The sequence below is a fragment of the Vicia villosa genome, unplaced genomic scaffold (genome assembly GCF_029867415.1).
Source record: "Vicia villosa cultivar HV-30 ecotype Madison, WI unplaced genomic scaffold, Vvil1.0 ctg.001659F_1_1, whole genome shotgun sequence".
NCBI classification, from domain to species: Eukaryota; Viridiplantae; Streptophyta; class Magnoliopsida; order Fabales; family Fabaceae; genus Vicia; species Vicia villosa.
Window position 1 is genome coordinate 292,320 of NW_026705690.1, and position 22,825 is coordinate 315,144.

A 22,825-nucleotide genomic window follows, 5' to 3' on the forward strand; every position below is an offset into this window, starting at 1 on the left:
TTCTACGTCCATCAATGTGTGGATGCGAATGTGTTTGAGAAGATCTCTGATTCGACAACGGCGAAGGCTACGTGGGACGCACTGGTACGATGTTATGGAGGTGGCTCATTACTGAAGAAGGTGAAGTTTCAGTCTCAGCGTAAGCAATATGAGAATCTCAAAATGAAGAACAATGAGAAGGTATCTAAGTACATCTCCAGAGTGATTCTGATCACTAATGAGATGAAAGATTGCGAAGAAACGCTCTCAGAATAAGTGATTATTGAGAAGGTATTGAGATCACTTACTCATTAGCTTGATTACATTGTTGTAGCTACTTAATATTCTAAGAATTTGAAATCCATGGGAATTGAAGAGCTGTAAAGCAGTCTAGAAGCACATGAGTTGTGTCTAAGTGAGAGAACCTCGGAGAGAGGGTAGAACAGGCTCTAAAGGCGTATTCTTGTAGGAATAGTCAGAAGCCTTCTTGGTCTGAAGTAAAGAAGAGACATGGTGGTTCTCAAAACTCAGAAGCGTCAAACTCCAACGAGAAGAAACATCCTAAGGGAAGGCAGAAGCCTGACAAGAAGATGATTCAATGTTACTGTTGTAAGAATTTTTGCCATTATGCTTTTGAATGTTGGTCAAATAAATGAAAAAAGTTAGAAGAAGCAAATATAGCTAGAGAGTCTGATGATGAACCTCTAATATTGATGGCTTCTGGCTTTAATAATAGTGGTTGGATTGGTGGTATATGGATATTGGTTGCTCAAATCACATAAGTGGAAACAAAAAATGTCTTATAGACTTTGACTCCAAAAAGAGGACAAATATTAGATGTGTTGATGATAAATTCCTAAGTGCCAAAGGAATGTGGAATGCCAAATCAAAATGAAGAATGGTAGAACTGTTTTGATCAAATATGTTTAGTATGTTCCTAGGATGAAAGCTATCTTATGAGTGTAGGTCAACTAATTGATAAAGGTTTCTCAATTACCATGAAGGATAATCTCTTGAAGTTGTATGATTTATATCAGAAGCTGATTATGCAATCTGAACAAGGAAGCAACAAAACATTCAAGGTGAATGTGAAGACAACTGAAACTAAATGCCTTAGTGCAGAAGGCATTGAATGTGACAGTGAACTGTGGAATAAGATATTGGGGCATCTGAGCTTCAGAAGCTTGGGGTATCTGAGTTCTAAGAAGCTGGTACATGGCATTCCAAATATTATGAAGCCTAAGAAGTCATGTGAGGTATGCATGAAAGGTTCAGTTCCATTAAAGACTACCTAGTCAAGACAACACAAGAACTAGCCTCCACTAAGTCTCGTGCGAAGTACCACTATCTTTGGTACCTGAGCGATGTAGCAATAGAACATCATTCAAAAACAAGGGTGAGAATTCAAATCATTATAGAAAATCATAATAATATGAAATGTATAACGAATATACATCCGTCGCAAGAATTCATCACACTTCACACAAAACATGCATCATATCATTTTATCAAAGAATCACATGTTTATCATCATTCGACATAGCTCAATCATCCAAAAGTATTTGTTTACAAGTACTAAACAAATGTACAAAATCATATTCCACAATATATATATATATATATATATATATATATATATATATATTTCATGATATATATATATATATATTTCATGTACACATTATCATCCATCATCAATTCCAATCTTCACCAACACATGTATACACATATTTCATTTATTTCAACAATGTATACAATTCATCAACACATCACATCGATCACAAATATGCACATATATCATCAATACGTATTCACACATCATCACTAAATCCACATATATGCATATCCACCAAAATCATATCCACATAATCATATCACATAAATCACACAACATTAACAATTCACACCGACACATGCGACTCAAGTGTGACTCAATGCGATATGTATGTGGATCCCATCCGTTATTATTTTCGGCAAGCTGAGCGTCTCTCAAATAGACTAGATAACCACCTCTAAAGCTCGAATCGGTCTTATGCTTTCAAACCCCATATCGACGTTAGGTTTGGGACAAGCAAATAATCTACACGAGATTACTTAACATTGCCTCTTTCAAAGACTCATGCTAGTGTAGTGTGCAACATCAACAACGAGAGTCATGCATTTAAGACGATCACAACCCCTTAATCATACAAGAGCACATCACTTCAACAATTGCACAACTAACACATAACATGATTTCAATCCCAAACAATGCACCACCTAGCATTTATCATCTCATCACAACATAATAACACATAACAGATAAGCCAACTCAAGTTATTCATCAAATTCACCAATTCACATCCTCACATTCATAATTTCAAGTATTATGTTTCTTCACAAAATCCATCTAAAACCATCCAATACATGCCAAACAATAGAAAACATGTCATTCACATTCACCACACATACAACATGCATCCACATTAGGATTCTTTTAATAAAATATTAATCTACTGTTATCAAAATGAATACCACATTGAAGAAAATATTTTTAGCTTCGCTCGTTCCAAACGGCACGTCAAACGGACACCCGAGTCAAAAGTTATTGAATTTACAAGTTTTTCAAAATGCCGTCAAAACCAAAAAATTTGTTGTTACGAAAATACTGTCAAAAAATAGAAAAAATTTTGTTGCAAAAATACTGTCAAATACTAGAAAACTGTTGTTGCGAAAATACTGTCAAAAACCAGAAAAACTGGTGTTGCAAAAATACTGTCAAAAACTAGAAAACCGCTGTTGCAAAAATACTGTAAAAACCAAAAAAAATTGTTGTTGCGAAAATACTGTCAAAAACCAGAAAAGTGTTGTTGCGAAAATACTGTCAAAACAAAAAAAAACTGGTGTTGCGAAAATACTATCAAAAACCAGAAAAACGGTTGTTGTGAAAATACTATCAAAAACCAAAAACACCGCTGTTACGAAAATACTGTCAAAAACCAGAAAAACTGTTGTTGCGAAAATGGTACTATCCAGCCCGAAATTTTCACCATAAAACCATGTTAGTCCATCATTTTTCATGAAATAAATAATTATACAACTTATATACATTATATAGCAACTATTAGGATCATAAAAACAAAATTCTAAGCTCCATTAATTTTCACTAAAATCTCAAATCAACCATTTTCAAATGAAACTCAAACATACATATATGCGCTAAATCATGTTCTATACACATACCCATTCATGGAATTCAATATAGAAACATCATAGCATATATAAATCATCAATTTCATGGATTGAAACATAGATTCATGTTAGAGTTTTCAAGAATATAACAAATCCCCAAATCCTAAGTTCATGATATCTGACCATACATTACATAGATTATACTTCCCATAGTCAATTGAAATCACACCCTTACCTCAAGAGTTGATTTCTCTAAGTCTTTTTCTTTTTCTAGTTTCTCCTTCCCTCCCCGTTTCTCTTCTCTTTTCTCTTATCTTGTTTTCTCCAAAATGAAATGATATTTTTCCTTTTCTCAACCCTTACTATCTTTTCTATTCTTAATGGGCTTACTCACTTAACACCTCCCATAATACTCATATCACCACTATTTAGGCCCAACTATTTATATCTCTCTAATAATATAATTAACCCAAATAGCACAAATACAACCATAATTAAATAATTAAATAATTATCATACCACATAATAATTAAATAAATAATTAATAAAACATCAAATAAAATAGTTAATAAAATAACTCATAATAATCGGGATGTTACATTGAGCGTGAGGGTATGTGTTAAAAGTCTGACATCAGACAATATATAACATAAACATATATTTATAAGTTGGGACAATCTTCACCTTACAAGTCAGTTTTGTAAGGTTAAGTTAGACGCCATCCACATACTCTAATATGTTCTAATATGTTGCATGCATACAAACAATACACATGGATGTACGTACATCCTTTAAGGGACTCACACCTTGACAAAAGAAAACATTGCTTATTAATATCTTAACTTTTTTTATTTGTACTCTTAAATAAACCAATTGATATATATATATATATATATATATATATATATATATATATATATATATATATATATATATATATATATATATATATATATATATATATATATATATATATATATATATATATATATTATTTTTGAAGAAAATAAATATAGAAGTTTATTTAAGAGATCAAATAAAATAAATTTTTATTAATTTATACATTGATTCTTTTAATTTGTATAACTTCATTAATATTAAAAAATTTACTGCAGCATAAAATATAGGGTTAAATATGTTTTTGTTCCCTATAAATATTTTAATTTTCATTTTTAGTCCCTATTAAAAAAAGATATATTTTAGTCCATACAAAATTATTATTCATGCAGTTTTAATCACTCTTGTTAACTAAAATTTTGAAAACTATTTAATTCTCCTTACATTTTTAATTTTTGAATAATTTTTTTCATATGTGTTTAGAATATATAAAATGTTTCTTTACCAAATTTTAGATTTTTTTAAATTGTGAAGAATTAAATGAGTTTTTTAAATTTCAAAAAATATTGATAAAAGTATTGAAAATTTCAACTTTTAAATAAAATTTTGAGTTCGTTTATTTTCAAGGAACTTTTAATAACGTACTGAACATGTCTGTAAAATAATCATTCAAAAATACACATCAATTTAACAATAGGGACTAAAACTACGTGCATAATAATTTTGTACGGACCAAAATGTACCTTCTTTTAAGAGGAACTAAAAATGAAAATTCAGATATTTATAGGGACCAAAAATATATTTAACCCTAAAATATATGTTAAAATGTGTGGGATGAGTTTAACTCATCTCTACAAAACTAGCTTGTAAGACAAGTGTAGTTTAAGGTTTATAAACACTACACATGTCATATCTCTAAGAAATGTGAGACTAAATTAACCCCCTTCAAACAAACACAATATGAGTATTGGAGGCTACAATAAATACATGTCAACGATACAATTAGGAGACTAAGGGCGGACCACAATAAAGGTTTAAATTCCAAAACACCCTTTCATGCTCGAGTCTCAATGAGTTTGAAGAGAGGATGATATAGGAAGCCCAACATAAAATCTAGCATATGCTCAGATACTATCTTATAATTTAGTAACAACAAAAGATAAGAAAATCACCTGAAGAAGACGAAGATAGAAACCAATAAAGAGAGAAGGAGCATCCAAAGAGAGAGATCAAACCAAACCAAGGAAAAAAAGAAAAATCCAAAAAGGACTAACCGAATAGAATAACCCATATAGGGGAAAAATAAAACATAACCATTAGATAGAGAAACAATTAAACAAAATATTAAAAAGGATAGGAGTAATCAAATAGAAGAACCAATAAAGAGAGAAGAAAATAAATAGAATAACTAATAAGGAGAAGAATAACCAAACAAAATATCCAAATAAATGAACAAGTAGAGAGATGAGTAATCAAACAAAAGAGCCAATAGGAAGAGGAGTAACCAAATACAACGAGAAAGAAGCAACCAAACGTAATAACCAATATGGAGAAGATCAACCAAATAGAAGAATAAAACTAGTCTAAGAGAATAAAAGCATACAAAACCAAATAAAGAAAAATCAAACACAATCATTCCAAACCGGACCAAATCAAATTAACCAGAAGAATCTAAACGAATCAAATTAGACCAAAGAGACAGGAAAGTGAATGTTGTACAAGACCAATACTAGAGCCAACAGATAAACAAACAAATGAAGGGCGTGCATGACTAGTATCAAAACCAACAGTTAGAGAACCAATTGAATCTATATATATGATTCAATCTTGATCTTCAAGCACATAAAGTATTAGACAACATACCTATAACAATTTATCAATTTCACAGAGAATTTATTCTTATCATTGAAAAAAATCAAAACACACATTCTCAAACTTTTGGAAACTCAATTGTTGAAGCTACCTATAATTCAAGGAGGATTAAAACAAACTCTAGATATTATGTTGAATTTGTGATTATTAATAAAAAAGAGAGAAATATATTATTGATAAGTGTCATCGACTTGATAAAGTCTAATTCAACTAAGGGACCAACTCGATCATTATATTAAAAGTCTTCTTGACAAGGTAGTGGTCAGACGACATGTCCTGTTGAAATTCTCGTGATGTGGTAAGGGTATCAATGACGATACAAGTGTAAGTGAATGAAGGAGATTTTGCTTGAGAGGTACCATATAATTGGATGAACTCACACTTGAGGGAAAGATTATTGTGATTCAAATGTGAGTTAGAAGTTCCACATTGTTTGAAAAAAATGGAGGTTGAACACTTAATAAGTGAGATGACCTATATACCTATTGCCTTAACATTTTGGGTAAATATGTGATGTCCCTCTCACTTATGTGGTTGCTCTTGTCAAAATATGGATACCCCCATGACCCATCAATAAAAGGTGGGCTGCGTGTGACCTGATCAATAATCTCTAATATCATATTAGAATTAGAGTTTGGTCTATCTCATGGGTTTGATGACTATTTCTCCTGATAATTGAAGATGAACATATTGTGCGCTTTTGTTTATCTTAAGAGAAATCAAACCATATAATTTTACTCATGAGTTAGGCCAAACTCTAATTTTATTATGATATCGAAGCATATCGATCAGATCAAAGGCCATCTACAATTTTTATCCATGCACCAATCCAACCCAATTTTGAACGTAAGAGGATGGATGTTTTGGATTATTTAGGTTAAACTCAAAGACTAATAATATATTTTAGTATATGTTTTTAGAATTCTAAAATGTTTTCAAAATGTAAAATATAAAATTTGATAAATATTATCACAATTTTTTTCTCTACCACCAAATATTTCTGGATGAAAAATGAACATGGGCATATTCAATCGATAAAAAATTTGCTTTAGTGTACAACAATAATCAATGAATCTCCGACATAGAGTTGTTTTTGGCTTTTCTTCTATCCAATCCTTTGATAATTCAAGACGCAAGATGTACATATATAACATTTTAGAAGCCGTGAATAACTAGATAAATAGATAACAACACAAAGTCAAATTTCAATGAATATCATCAATGCATTACCCTGATCGATACACTGTATTGTCTCCTTTATTTTTGGTTTTGGATTCATTTCACTTTTTTCTATTTTTGTTCAAACATTTCACCTCAGGTAATGAAATTGTTACAAGATTGCTCCACTTTTCATTCCTTTTAATTTCTTGCGTGTTGTTTATAATTTGCAGAAGCTTAAAACTTAGTCAAAAAAATATGCCATATAAAACAAATATGGCAATGATATATAGTGGTGAGTGTGGTGAGGACCACCACCGTTTTGTAGACGTGCTTGTATTGAATTTCTTCTTTAATTTTTTTAACTACACTTGAAATGATCCACATGTTTTCAATGCTGATGCTAAATTAAGAAAGACAGATTCCATATAATTGTAACAATCGTTATCATAGTCAACATATATAGTAAAATTCAATCTTTTCTTATCATAATAACATATGTTAAGGGTTTTAAATTATCATATCAATCATGCATGTACTTTAATTCTTATATATATAATCAATTATTATTAATACTGTTTTTATTTATTGTATTTTCCAAACATGTCAAACCATCCATGATCATATTGCTTTCAATACGGATTAGTGTGACCAATACTTTTCACAGTTTCACATTGGATTATATCCGCTTTAGTGAGGCTAATCATGGGATTCTCATACAATTTCTTATAAATTTTATTAAACTCTGACTTCGAAAATATTTTCATGTCTAGATGTTATTTTTCAATCGCACTCGTTATTCTATTTTGTTTATTTGACGTCTGTTATACCCTAATTTTTACCTAAAAGATACCACCTCATTTGCATTTTTGTCATGCATTAAGATTATAAACTTGGTTGCATCCTAATCCTCTCATCTTTGGGTTTGTCTTTGCAGAGATTATCAAGCACCGCTATGTGTATCTTTTTTATTTTTATTTTTTGTTTATATACTTTATGTTTCACTAACCACTAATCAAAGTATCAAAAACATGTCTTGATCTTTTGTTCATTTTTGCATAGGGTTTTAATCAAGAACATCAAACAATAGTTACTAAATTTGGGTTTCGGGATCCTCAAAGTCAAAGTGCAATCAACATTGATTCTCAAGGGTTTGTCCATCAAAGACTGACCTATAATCTTAGGTCATATCATCCTCAAGCATTATTCAACAACAATTGATCAAAGTCTAATTAACCCCCGTTACCAGAGTCATCAGCTCTCCACCATCCTCAAAGTCAAGAAATCTCACAATCTTATTATAATAGTTGATATGAACATAGTTGAACTGCAACCAATTTATCCCAAGAATAACATCAATTTGATGCAAGGGTAGATACACCAAATCCATCACAAAACTCTTATCAAAGATAGTCAATGGACATCACGAACAAACAAAAGTAGCAGTAACACAACCATTAGCTAGAGTATCTATTACCATACTACCATCCATAGAAGACAATTTCAATCCTAACATAGTGGCACAATCAAGCGAAATAAATGAATGAGTAGCACCAATATCAATAATAGCAACCATTTCAACACCGTTAATAAAAGAAGTACCTCGAATCAAGTTGTCCTTCTTTGAATTCTCTATTCCGCTCATAGCAAACACTCGGCCGTTAGTCTTGGCGACAACAACATCCTTCTTTGGCTTCTGACACTGGGAAATGACATAAACGTGTTCTCTAGAATTAAAACAAGTCATACCATCGTCTCTGCATTCAGGGGCACGATGATCTGTCTTACCACATTTATAACATCTTAGCACCTTATTCTCACATTCATTAGAACACATGATCTCACCTTGAATTCAAGTGCCTTACTCCTCTTATCATGATAGCTCTTCTGACGACTCTGAGAAGCCTTCATCCTTTCTTGAATTAATTTAATCTTTTCAGTCGTCTCATGCATAATTTCAGGTCCGAGCACAACACTCTCGCCTGATTCATATCAACACAAAGAAGTTCTACATCTCCCACCATACAATGCTTCATACGGCGCCTTACTAATGCTCGCATGATAACTGTTGTTGTATGTAAACTCAATTAACGCAAAGTGGCTGTCTCAAGCACCACCTTGTTCTAACACACAAGCCCTCAACAAGTCTTCCAAAGACTGGATAGTCCTCTCAGTCTAACCGTCCGTTTGTGGATGGTAAGCTGGACTTAACCTCAACTTCGTACCCAAGGAAATTTGCAAGCTCTTCCAAAACCTCAATGTAAATCTTGGGTCCCTATCTGAAACAATACTCAAAGGTTTACATGTGATCTCATAATATCTTCAATATACATCTCCACCAATCTCTGCATGGAATGATTGATCTTCATCGGTAAGAAATATGCCGATTTAGTCAACCTATCCACTATCACCCAAATTAAATCATTACCTTTAGTAGTCTTCGGTAAACCCGACACAAAATCCATCGAAATACTATCCCACTTCCATTCCGGGATACTTAACGACTGCATTAGACCCAAAGGCTTTTGATGTTCAATCTTTAACTTCTGACAAGTCAAACAAGCATAAGCAAACTCAACAATCTCCTTTTTCATACCTGGCCACCAGAATAGTTTCTTCAATTCTTGATACATCTTTGTAGCACCTAGATGAATACTTAAACCACTTCGATGTCCTTCATCATGAATACTCTTATTAAGCTCTGGAACATATAGAACACACACTCTATTTCCGAACCTTATCACACCATTCTCACCAACTTGAAATTCACCACCATTGCCTTGGTTAATCGACGTCAACTGATCAACCAACTTCAAATCGGATTTCTGACCATCCCTGGTCTCACCAAGGATACTGTTGGTCAACATCAACATTCCCCACTTCACACTATCAGGAGTTTCTTCACAAACCAAACTCATATCTCGAAATTATTCAATCAACTCGAACTCACGTACCATAAGCATCTCCATACGTAAGGACTTCCTACTCAGGGCATCTGCCACTACAATTGATTTACCAAGATGGTAACTCAAATCAAAATCAATATCTTTCAGAAATTCGAGCCATCTCCTCTGCCTCATATTAATTCTTTTTTATCGAACAAGTACTTTAAACACTTATGATTTCTGAACACTTCAAACTTAGAACCAAACACATAATATCTCCAAATTTTTAACACAAACACTACAGCTGCTAACTCTAAATCATGCGTAGGATAATTCCTCTCGTGAACCTTCAGCTGTCTAGAAGAATAAGCAATAATTTGTCCATTCTGTATCAATACTCCACCAAGACCCATCTTAGAAGCATCACAATACACCATAAAAGACTCACTCGGGTTAGGCAAAATCAATACCGGAGCAATCCTCAACATCTTCTGTAATTCCATACAACTTTCCTTGCACGCAATATCCCACACATAAGCTTGACCCTTTCGAGTCAATTGAGTCAAAGTTAATGCTAATCTAGAAAAACCTTCGATGAACCTGCAATAGTAGCCTTCCAAACCAAGAAAAATTCGAATATCAGTAGCAGACTTCGGAGTCTCCCACTGTAACACATCATCAACTTTAGAAGGATCCACGACAATACCCCTGTTAGAAATCACATGGCCAAGGAAACTCACTTCCTTTAACCACAATTCACACTTCGACAATTTAGCATACAACTTCTTCTCCCTCAACACCTGTAATACAATCTTCAAATTTCTAGCATGCTCTTCATTAGACTTAGGATATATCAGAACTAGGGTTGTTCAAAAGAACCGTCGAACCGAACCGAACTGAACTGAAGTTAAAATAACCAAACCATTAGTAATGGTTAGTGAACCAAACTTATATTTTATTAATGGTTCAAGAACCGTACCGTTAAGCAATTAACGAATATCTAATTAACTCTGAACCGAACCGTTTGTTATATTAGTTTCTTAATTGAATTTCTTTTTCAAAAATAAAAAAAAATTGCAAATTTTGATTTTTTTTAAATAAAAAAAATCATGTTTTTTCGAAAATTAAAAAAGTCGAGTTTTTACATAAAATAAAATAGTCGATTTTTTTGAAAATAAAAACGTCGATTTTTTACGAAAAACAAAAAAAGTCATTTTTTCGAAAATAAAAAAACTCAATTTTAGTGTATTTTTGAAAAAAAATCGATTTTACTGTATTTTCATAAAACTCAATTTTACTGTATTTTCAAAAAAAATTGATTTTACTGTATTTTCAAAAATCACGATTTTACTGTAATTTTGGAGAAACTCGATTTTACTGTATTTTTGAAAAACTCAATTTTACTGTATTTTTGGAAAAACTCGATTTAAGTGTAATTTTGGAAAAACTCAATTTTACTGTATTTTTGGAAAAACTCGATTTAAGTGTAATTTTGGAAAAACTCAATTTTACTGTATTTTCAAAAAACTTGATTTTACTGTATTTTCGTAAAAAACTCGCTTTTAGAGTAATTTGGAAAAACTCAATTTTATTGTAATGTTGAATAACTCGATTTTAGTGTATTTTCAAAAAAACTCGATTTTACTATATTTTCAAAAACTCAATTTTACTATATTTTCATAAAACTCGATTTTACTGTATTTCTGGAAAAATACAGTAAAATCATTTTTCTTAAAATACAGTAAAATCGAGTTTTTTAAAAATATAGCAAAATCATGTTTTCTTAAAAATACAATAAAATCGAGTTTTTTTTTAAAATACAGTAAAATTGGGTTTTGCTGAAAATACAACAAATTCAATTTTCTTAAAAAATACAGTGAAATCGAGTTTTTTTGAAAATATCATAAACTTAGGGTTTTGAAAATAAGGTTAAATCGAGTTTTTCCAAAAATATAGTAAGATCGAGTTTTTAAAAAAATCCATTCAAATCGAGTTTTCCAAAAAAACAGTAAAATCGGGTTTTTTTGAAAATACAGTAAAATCATTTTTTTAAATACAGTAAAATTGAGTTTTTTGAAATTATAGTAAAATTGGGTTTTTTTTAAAAAAATTACTGTTAAATCGAGTTTTTCCAAAATTACAGTAAAATCGTGTTTTTTTGAAAATATAGTAAAAAACCTTTTTAAATACAGTAAAATTGTTCTTTTAAATATAGTAAAATTGATTTTCTTTTTTAAAAATTACTATAAAATTGAGTTTTTCCAAAAATACAGTAATTTCGTGTTTTTTGAAGATACAGTAAAAAAGTTTTTTAAATGCAGTAAAATCGCTTTTTTTTAAATAACAGTTGATTAAATAACCAATAAATATGGCATTCACAAAATGAAGGAAAAAAACTTAATTTATCCCAAAAATACAAATATTCGGTTTTTTTCTAAAATAAAAGTCTTTTTTTTTAAAATAAGAAAGTCGATTTTTTTCAAAAAAAAAAACATATTTTTGCGAAAAACAAAAAAAGTCTTTTTTTTTAAAACTAAATCTAACGGTTTGGTCCTTTAACAAATGTTTTAGTTTGAAAAAATTTGTCTTCAAATGGTTTGGTATGATTCAGAATTAAGAACCGTTATACCAAACCAAAACATTTGGTTCAGCTCGGTTCTAGAAAAATTGAAACGGTTCAGTTCAGTTCAGTTCGGGTGACCTCATGTAATGGTTCGGTTCAGTTTTCTTACATAACTGAACCATAAACAGCCCTAATCAGAACATCGTCGATGAAGACCACCACAAACTCATCTAGGTATTCATGAAAGATTCGGTTCTTATACTCCATGAAAACACCTTGTGCTTTAGACCCTCCAAATGGTATCACAATATACTCGTAGTGACCATACCTCGTCGTGAAAGCCGTCTTCGGAATATCTTCTGGTTTAACACGAATCTTATGATAGCCCGACCTCAAATCGATCTTACTAAACATACTGATACCTACCAATAAGATCGATTCTCACTTGGAACCAGAGCACGTCTTATAAATGCACCATAATCCGCACAATGGGATTGATGCCACCACTGAACTAAAGTGCCACAAATCACCACTAGACCGAAGTCCTACCAAATCATTACCGGACCGGATTCTTTACATATGCCATGAATGCATGACATCACATTCTCAATCAGCATCTTTAAAGCACACCAATATTATAATCATCATCATAGTACACACACACACACACACACACACACACACACACACACACACACACACACATATATATATATATATATATATATATATATATATATATATATATATATATATACCATCAAACATGCATCTCATAAATATCATGTCTCTAACATAAATCACATCATCACAACAGCTTCACCAAACATCATATTCATCATAAGAATAAGGAAACATCTTCAAACATTATACATACTAATTACTCTCACATTTTTCACAAACGACATAACCTGAAACGTAAGGAAACACACATAAACCTGTCCTACATTTGGAATTCTGACATGTAAATAATTTTAAATGAAAGTACGTTAAATCAGCTTCCAACGGTTCAAATGGCGCCGTCTTTCAAACATTCCTAGCTCGAGTTATGATTTTTTGAAGTTTTGAAATTATTTTTGTCAGACTAAGCGTAACGGGTTACGGCACTTCCAGTAGCCAAACCATGCAATTTTCACCACCGTAACCACTTACGCAAAAACATAATCTATTACGAGCCCGAAAATAACTTAAAATCCATTTTTTTACCACGTAAACCGGTTACGCCAAAACTTGTAACCGGTTACATTGTACCTGAGGCATTTTCTGCATAATTTTCTAATACGAAAACATTCCTTATTCACCTAAAACTTCCAATTTTTATCAATTCAACTCAAACAAATCATCAAGGTTATTACTACAGAACATATGTCACAAAATAACATCATCAAGCATGTCAAACACAAGGATTATACATCAATATCACACATTTGCAAATTTCACCAGTATTCACACAATTCCACCTTGTTCTTCAAACTCAACCTAAACCACATCAATCCCCACATATGCTTAAACCACATATCAATTATGATGAAAGAATCACAACCCTCACCTTATATTTTCTTTGCTTAATCTTCCCTCTACGTTCTTCCCGAAATCCCTTAATTCTTTGTGCCGTAGCCACTACGCCAAATCTTACATTTAGCAGCGCAGCTACGACAGCGCTTTGAGAGAAAGCGCTGCTATAGCTTTCGCTAAAGACAAAACTATAAATCAAGGGGAAAAAGCGTTGGTATATGGGGGTCCTACGAAAGCGCTTTTCAAAAGCGCTGGTATAGGCTGGGCTACGAAAGCGCTTTATAGAATCGCTGGTATAGGGTGGGCTACGAAAGCGCTTTCAAAAGCGCTGCTATAGGGGTAGGCTACGAAAGCGTTTTTTTCCTAAAAAGCGCTGGTATATGGGGTGCTACGAAAGCGCCTTTCAAAAGCGCTCTCGTAGCTATTTTAAAATAACAAACACGCGTTTTGCCTCAAACGCATCTTATCGAACCTACTCCATCTCCAGCTAGGGTTTCTTCTTCACCTTTTCCTTTTTTCTTCAATCCAATTCCAATGGCCGATGAATCCCAATACGACGCTACTCCACCCTCCCTCAAACGCAAGTACGACGAACCACCTCCTCATTCCAGACCCACCGGTTTCTCCGAAGGCCCTCCTCCTCCTTCCTACAATAACGTCCCTTCCCTAGCCACCACCGAATTCGATAATAATGCCTGAAATCCAGAGTTGTTCCTCATAATCAGAATCAGCAGAAGTAAGACCCAACAATAGGTCAAATTCCGATGCTTCTGAAACGACTTCGTATAGTTTTTCCCAATTTCAAAAACCTAACCCTAAAAATAAGGGAATAGTGTGCAAACGACGGAACCCTAGAGTTACTGTTCGCCGCGCAAGGGCTAATAATGCTGCCGCCATTGGTTTTCTTATGGAATGTCGTTCGCCGCTGTTATGGCTCAGGTAACGGAACTCGCTAAAGCTCTTTTTTTTAAAGAAATTTTCTTTCTCCTAATTATGTACTGATTGATGTTTGAAAGCTTAAAAATTGATGCTTTCAATCAAATCTGTTATTTTTTTCATTGATACTGTTAAAAATTATGATTTTGAATGGATTGATTTTGTAACTTTGATTTTCATTTGAAAGCATAGAAGGAATTTTAAGTTGAAATCACGTTGAAATCAGTTCTAATCGAAATTACTCAAATGTCAAAACCAATTTTAGGTGTCTGGAATCACCTTTGGCTCTCGCTAATGTGAAGCCGGACACATTAAAACAATCAATTCTAGTAAGTTTTATTTTATTTTAATTTCTACACAGTTGTTTATTGATCCTTGTCATGAAAAGCATTTGTTTTTGTTTTTAGGTGTTGTATAAAAGAGATGTTGCAGCTGATAGTATGTCTCCCAGTCATCTTTCGTTTGTAATTTTATTCACTGATTTTAACAAGTTTTGTTTCTGGCCTGTGCAGATATTCATTGTTACAATGAATTTGATTCATTTATATGGTAAATCAATTGCAATTGGCAGATCATTAAAAACGTTTGACTCAAATCTACTTCTATTGCGATTTTGGCAGATCATTTTCTCTCCTATTTGTTTGGCTTCCCGTTTCACACTTTTAGGAGTAAAGTGGGGAAATCATGTTTTCTTTTATATACTAACATTTTTCTATTTTTCTGGTGAAATATGACTTGATGTGCAGAGGGCTCCTGCTTTTATATCAGAATTGCTTCAGATTATACCAAATGCACATTACTTCAAGAGAGGAACCTATGATTTAAAAAAGGTGGTGTGTGCGTGTGCCTCACTATCTCTTCACTGTTTGGGTAAAAAGCATACTGACTATATTTTCAATTGCAGATTGTAGAATATGCAAATAAAAAGGACTTCACATCTATTGTAGTTGTACACACCAATCACAGGGAACCAAGTAGGTGGTGCTTTTGAGTAAAGAAGATCCTACGCATCTAGATCTTATATTTTCAAAAAATTCGCGATATGCCCATGCTAGGTCTGACTGAAATAGTACTGCCTGTAAGTTTCAAATTATACTTCTGTTTTTTCATTGATATCTATTATACTTCCGTTTGTTTCAAATTATTGGTGGCTTTTGATATCTTGTGTCCTATCATATGCTTAGGTATATTTTCGAGAAAAAAGAATTTAAAAAGATTGAGTCTAAAGGTAAAAAGGATGAAGATGGCGAGAGTGAGAAAGTTCCTGACCATAAAACAATTGCCCGACTTCAGGTTAGTGTGAATTTATTTTTACGTATTGTTTACCTACCATTTCAAAACTCAATATCCATCGACTAGTCAATATAAATTTGTCTATGATTTTTGTTTCATTATACTTTCCCTGCTACTTTTCATTGCTTTTCTTGTGTGGCTGAATGGATGTCATATTAGTGGTGGGCTGGTGGCATGGCACCTTAAAGTAGTATCATTCTTATACCGGGTATATTAGTTTATGGGTCTTGTGGTTCAGATAGTCAACTTCTGTAATTTAGGGTAGTATTATTATATAACTTGCGTCTAAAGTAGATAATAGAAGATAAGTAAGACTCAAGAGAGAATGATTCTTGAAATGTTATCAATGCACTTCATACCTCTGGCCAGCATACTCGTACTTGGTGGATACGGCATCCTCGGGTTGAGTACCAGTAAACTCCCGAATTCGACAACTCTCAAAACTGAATACTTTCTAATATCACTATTTTTTAGGGTTATTACCATTTTACCCCCCTGCCATATAGGTCATTTCTGGTTTACCCCCCTGTAAAAAATTTTTTTTGAAAAACAACCTTGCCATTTCAAAATACTAACTTTTTAGCCCCAAAAGTCAAAATCCGCAGGAAAATCTACAGGTTTCCTGCGGATTTTCTTTCGGATTTTCCTGCGGATTTTGACTTTAAGGGCTAAAAAGTTAGTATTTTGAAATGGCAAGGTTGTTTTTCAAAAAAAAATTTTTACAGGGGGGTAAACCAGAAATGACCTATATGGCAGGGGGGTAAAATGGTATTAACCCCTATTTTTTATAAACCCTTTTCCAGCCTTCCCTTGGTTAGTTATTCAGTTATAAATTATTTCCCGGTTTTGCCCCTCTGTCCCTCAATTTACACTTCTTTAATAAGATGTTTTCTAACTAACTAATAACTATACACTCCTCAAAAGAGCCACCTTTTCTCTAGTTGCACTTGTATGGTACTGAGTTGAAAAGTGAAAACTATCTTAAATGAAGTCTAATATTTACTCCAAGTGGGCCATGAATTATTGCACATTTTTTTTTACTACAGGGTGTTAGAAACTCCCAACACAATCTATGTATTTTGAGCATGGCTAATGTTATTGATATGGCATTGTTGGAAATTTGAAATCTAAGACCGACTAATCTTTACATATTATTAAAAAAAGTGAAACAATCAAACATAAGTGAATTCATATTAAAACCTTCTATTATAATAAGTTATCTTTGAATATTTGAAAAGGAGATTGGAAGTGTAATAACCATAGATCTTGATAATTTTGCTTGAATTTATTTAAAAACTAGTGACTCTGTTCTGTCTAATCAATCTTTTCTAATTCAAAATCAGAGGCACGTCTATAGTTTATAAAAGATAAATATCTCTCTGGTTGAAATGTGTAAAAGGTATTAGAGGAAACATCACTAAGAATACCTGCCATTCACATGCGACATAAATTTACAAACACTTGCATTTTGCGGTAGTTTCTTTCCCGCAAAACTACTAATCCTTTCAAAGAAGTAAAACATGAATTGATGACACATTACATTGGTGGATTGAGTTGCAAATCACATGAAATTGTTGCTAATAATATTGTTGATGTTACTGAATGACAATTTGTTTTCTTGGAAAATTTGAAGTATAGATATTGGAGCCTTTAATTGACCGTGTTGTTCTGTTCATACTTTGCAGGACCAAGACCGTGCGCTTGTCGGATTTTTTACATGTAGCATATTTCATGTAGGATTTGTGTCGATTTGAAGTATAATATTGTTGATGCTACTGATTTAGTTTGTAATGATGTATATATATATATACATATATAATTTTGGATATGTTACTGATTTACTGATTTAGTTTGAAAATATATCGTCGAAAATATATTACAGGTCGAAAATATTACAGGTTGAAAATATATTACAGGTCGAAAATATTACAGGTCGAAAATATTACGGGTCGAACGGGAAGGCTTAAATTACATGGTGCATTTTAAAATACCTCATTTAGCAACGACAGCGCTTTTAAAAAGCGCTCTTAAAGGGCCACTTACGAAAGCGCTTTATTACTAAAAGCACTGCTGAAGATTAAAAAAAAACATAAAAAATAAAAAAAACGCAACCTACGAAAGCGCTTTTGGAAAAGCGCTCTTATAGGGAGGGCTATCAGAGCGCTTTTTCCAGAAAAGGGCTCTTATAGGGGGGTCTACCAGAGCACTTTTCTGGTAAAAGCGCTCTTATAGGGGGGATCTACCAGAGCGCTTTCAAAAGCGCTTTTGTTACCTACGCCAGCGCTGGCTTTGACAGCGCTTTAAAGCGCTTTTAAAGCCCAAAATAAGCGCTGTTAAAGGCCTTCCGTGTTGTAGTGGGCTTTTAACTGCAGCTTATTCTCCCAACTTTCACGATCTTAAGAATGACTTCTCTTCCTCTTCTCCCTTCCTTTTGTCATTATTACCCATTGGACCCTTATTACGGTTCTCCCTATTTGCCCTCACTTACCCTATTTTAAATTATTAACATATTTCTTATAATATTAGTAAATCTAAACAATAACCTCTAAATTATTTAAATTCTCACTACCTCTCATTGTCCCACACATAGCACGACCAAATACCACAACTCATCAAAATAATCATCATAACTCACATATAATCAGAAATAATTACTAATAATCGATTAAATATTTACTCAGAAATTTTAGGGTGTTACATCCTGCACCCCACATCCGACACTGGTGCCCCCATCCTTCTAGAAGAATGGGGATCCCGCACTGCAAAAACTCGTAACCGGTTACGAGCATGAAAATGACCCAAAATCACATTTTTTTACCACATAATCGGTTAAGCCAAAACTCGCAACCCGTTATACTGTACCAGAGGCATTTTGTGCATAATTTTCCAATACGAATATAGTCCATATTCACCTCAAACTTCCAATTTTTATAAATTCAACTCATACAAATTATCAAGGTTATTACTATAGATCATATGTCACAAATTAACATCATCATGCATGTGAAACACATGGATTATACATTAATATCACACATTTACAAATTTCACCAATATTCACACAATTCCACCATGTTCTTCAAACCCAACCTAAACCCCATCAATCCCCACATATGCTTAGACAACATATCGATTATGATGAAAGAATCACTCCCCTCACCTTAGATTTTCTTTGCTTAATCTTCTCTCTACGTTCTTCCCAAAATCCCTTGATTCTTTGTGCCGTAGATTTTCTCCGCAGAGTATTCTCCCAACTTTCATGATTGTAAGAATGACTTCTCTTCCTTTTCTCCCTTCCTTTTGTCATTCTTACCCCTTTGACCCTTATTATGGTTTTTCCCACTTGCCCTCACTTACTCTATTTTAAATTATTAAAATAATTTTAATAATATTATTAAATCTAAGTAATTACCTCTAAATTATTTAAATTCTCACTACCTCTCATTGCCCCACACATAGCACGACCAAATATCACAACTCATCAAAATAATAATCATAATTCACATATAATAAAAAATAATTACTAATGATCATTTAAATAGTTACTCGGAAATTTTAGGGTGTTACATCCTGCACCCCACATCCGACACTGGTGCCCCCATCTTTCTAGCAGACTGGGGATCCCGCATCGCAAAAACTCGTAACTGGTTACGAGCCCGAAAATGACCCAAAATCACATTTTTTTTTAATCACGTAACCGGTTACGCCAAAAATCGCAACCCGTTAAACTGTACCATAGGCATTTTGTGCATAATTTTCCAATACGAAAACAATCCATATTCACCTCAAACTTCCAATTTTTATAAATTCAACTCATACAAATTATCAAGGTTATTACTACAGATCATATGTCACAAACTAACATCATCAAGCATGTCAAACACATGGATTATACGTCAATATCACACATTTGCAAATTTCACCAATATTCACACAATTCCACCATGTTCTTCAAACTCAACCTAAACCCCATCAATCCCCACTTATGCTTAAACCACATATCAATTATGATGAAAGAATCACTCCCCTCACCTTATATTTTCTTTGCTTAATCTTCCCTATACGTTCTTCCCGAAATCCCTTGATTCTTTGTGTAGTAGCTTTTCTCCGCAGCGTATTCTCCCAACTTTCACGATCGTAAGAATGACTTTTCTTCCTCTTCTTCCTTCCTTTTGTCATTATTACCCATTGGACCCTTATTATGGTTCTCCCCATTTTCCCTCACTTACTCTATTTTTAATTATTAAAATAATTCTAATAATATTATTAGATCAAATAATTCCCTCTAAATTATTTAAATTCTCACTACCTCTCATTGCCCCACACATAGCACGACCAAATATCACAACTCATCAAAATAATCATCATAATTCCCATATAATTAGAAATAATTACTAATAATCGATTAAATAATTATTCATAAATTTTGGGGTGTTACATATTTGCACCCTACATCCCACACAAGTGCCCCCATCCTTCCAGCAGATTGGGGGATCCCGCATCGCAAAACCCGTAACTGGTTACGAGTCAGAAAAAGGCCCAAAATCCCATTTTCTTTCATCATGCAACCGGTTACGCCAAAACTCGTAACCATTTACACTATACTTGAAAACAATCCCTATTCACCTCAAACTTCCAATTTTTATTAATTCAACTCCTACAAATTATCAAGGTTATTACTACAGATCAAATGTCACAAATTAACATCATCAAGCATGTCAAACACATGGACTATACATCAATATCACACATTTGAAAATTTTACCAATATTCACAAAATTCCACCAAGTTCTTCAAACGCAACCTAAACCCCATCAATCCCCATCAATTATGATGAAAGAATCACTCTCCTCACCTTAAATTTTTTTGCTTAATCTTCCCTTTGCGTTCTTCCCGAAATCCCTTGATTCTCTCTGCCCTAACTATTCTCCACAGCGTATTCTCCCAACTTCCACGATCGTAAGATTGACTTCTCTTCCTCTTCTCCCTTCCTTTTCTCATTCTTACTCCTTTGACCCTTATTATGGTCTTCCCCCGCTTACTCAATTTTAAATTATTAAAATAATTCTAACAATATTATTAAATCTAAATAATTTCCTCTAAATTATTTAAATTCTCACTACCTCTCATTGCCCCACATATAGCACCACCAATTACCACAACTCATCAAAATTATCATCATAATTCACATATAATCATAAATAGTTACTAATAATCAATTAAATAATTATTAAGAAATTTTGGGGTGTTACATCCCGCACCCCACATCCCACATAAGTGCCCCCATTCTTCGAGCAGACTGGGGGATCCCACACCTCACATCCCGCCCAGGTTCCCCCATCCTTCCAGCAGATTAGGAGATCACGCACCTCACTTACCAAAAATATACGTGGACGTGAGGATGATCACTTGGATCCGGATGAGGATGATATGTAGTTAGATGGGAACGATCTTCAGTTGGATGGCGACGATCTTCAGGGGGATGATCTGAGTGAGATTCATATTATTGACGAAAGATATTATATTTGGCCCACTAGAAGTTCGTAAGTATATTATTTATAAATTTTTAATTAAGTATACATTTCCATTTTAATATAAATTTATATTTAATGCTAATTCAAATTATTGTTGTTTAGTTTTGGATCGAATCGGACTGTTGTCAAGTGTATAAATTATGTTATTCAACAAATTTATAAATAAGTTTGGAAGAGTTGTAAAGAAGTTGCAGATAAAGATGCTTGGTTTAGTAAATTTAAGGTATAAGTAATTTATTTTTTAAGTTATTGTTATTTAAATCGTTTTTATTATATTTTTTTAACTATTTATTTTAATGTCATAGACACTACGCGAAATTTAAGTTTTAGCAGCACACCTACTAAAGCGCTTCTAGTAAAAAGTGCTGTTATAGGTTGCACTAAAAACAAAATAAAAAAACACGCTAAAAAAGCGCTCTTAAAGGGGGGGGGTAATGAAAGCGCTTTTCAAAAGCGCTCTTATAGGGGGGGCTATGAAAGCGCTTTCTAAAAGCGCTCTTAAAGGGGGGGGGGGGTATGACAGCGCTTTTCAAAAGCGCTCTTATAGGGGTCTTATAGTGGGGGATATGAAAGCGCTTTTGAAAGCGCTCTTAAAGGGGGGTTACAAAAGCGCTTTTTAAGAGAAAACGCTGGCATAGGTGGCCCTTCTAAAGCGCTTTTCAGAAGCGCCCTCGTAGGTGTTTTAAAATAAAACAAATTAAACTTGCCCCAATTAATTTCAGAAGCGCTTCTCAGTATCTTTCTCTTCTTCTCCTCGCGAACAAACACCCAGAATCCCTAAATCTCAGATTCTTCCCTAAATCAATTTCAGTTCCTCCGTCCTCCGTCTCCGCCGCCGTTTCCGCCTCCGTCTCCGCCTCCGTCCATTCTCCGTTCTCCCTCCGTTCTCCGTTCTCCCTGCATCCCTTTAGGTAATTTCTAAGTTTTTGAATATGCTGTATGTGGGTTGCTATATGTTCTTATTCATACTGCTATATGTTTTTGAATATGCTTATGAGAATTTGTTTGGAATTTTATATGGAACATTTAGAATCTTTAGAACTGACATTTAGAACAACACTGACATTTGGAACAACACTGAG

The 22,825-nt window shown here is 33.2% G+C and overlaps 1 long non-coding RNA gene and 1 other non-coding gene across 2 annotated transcripts; both read left to right on the plus strand.

Annotated features, from left to right (window-relative positions):
• The first annotated feature begins 6,505 nt into the window (after positions 1-6,505).
• LOC131636199 (small nucleolar RNA Z103) lies at positions 6,506-6,601 on the plus strand. The gene has a single exon (XR_009293980.1). It is a non-coding gene; the product is annotated as a small nucleolar RNA Z103 (small nucleolar RNA).
• A 7,826-nt stretch (positions 6,602-14,427) lies between these two features.
• Positions 14,428-15,899, plus strand: LOC131636194 (uncharacterized). Its single transcript, XR_009293977.1, has 3 exons — positions 14,428-14,919; positions 15,182-15,746; positions 15,821-15,899. It is a non-coding gene; the product is annotated as an uncharacterized LOC131636194 (long non-coding RNA).
• Positions 15,900-22,825: the final 6,926 nt, after the last annotated feature.